Source organism: Oncorhynchus kisutch, linkage group LG6, assembly GCF_002021735.2.
Source record: "Oncorhynchus kisutch isolate 150728-3 linkage group LG6, Okis_V2, whole genome shotgun sequence".
NCBI lineage: Eukaryota > Metazoa > Chordata > Actinopteri > Salmoniformes > Salmonidae > Oncorhynchus > Oncorhynchus kisutch.
The window spans coordinates 42,707,576-42,708,486 of NC_034179.2; positions in this window are offsets into that span (position 1 = coordinate 42,707,576).

A 911-nucleotide genomic window follows, 5' to 3' on the forward strand; every position below is an offset into this window, starting at 1 on the left:
CCATCTTGGCACGGGTCTAACGCAGTGATACAGATCCCTCTAGTACTATTTGTGTGTGTAGGGGGATGGTGTGTGTGTGTGTGTGTGGGAGCTGGTGTTGGCTTTTCATGTTGAGCATATGGCCGTGGGGTAGTGAACACTGTGAGATAAGGGCTAAATCTTCTGGATGTGTAGCCTACACAAACGAGGCAAGATGAGGACACTGTTGTGTTCTGTCTGTTTGTTCATAGTAGTGGCGAATGGGGAATAACACTATGTAACAACTCAATACAAACTAATGGAGTAACCTCTGGCCAAGGAAGCCATTGACCAAACTAACATTTACAGACACATATCCGCACGCACACACATGCACGTGAGCGCACACACATGCACGTGAGCGCACACACACACACACACACACACACACAGTTGACCAAATATGAGGAGAGGCAATACAGTGATCCGAGACCAGAGTGGACAAAATGCATCAAGAGATTGATTTCCTTTTGTTTGATTTTCTATGATTATAGAAGACTTAACAGGTTGTCCTGCTGTTGTTCATCCTCTACAAGTACATGAATTGTTGAAAGTGCCACTGGATTACACATTTCATTAAAAAGGTTTAGTGTCACATTTGGATTGAACGGGATGTAGTTGGAGTCAGATACCAGTTGGTTTATTTTTTTGTGTGTGCAGGAGATCATCCCGAGCCACAGGATGAGATTCGTAGTCTCAAAGTATCAATGATTTAGCTTGGTTGCCAGTCTGTTTTTGCTTTAGAAAAATGTTGGTAGTCTTGCCAAACAACGGGAAAGTTTGGCATGGCAAGGATGAAACTCTCAGGAATGGTACTGTACCTAGGCTAATGTCCACTGCTACTTTAGAAAGGCCTCCTAGAATAAGCATTCATAACTAAGAACTTACCAGAC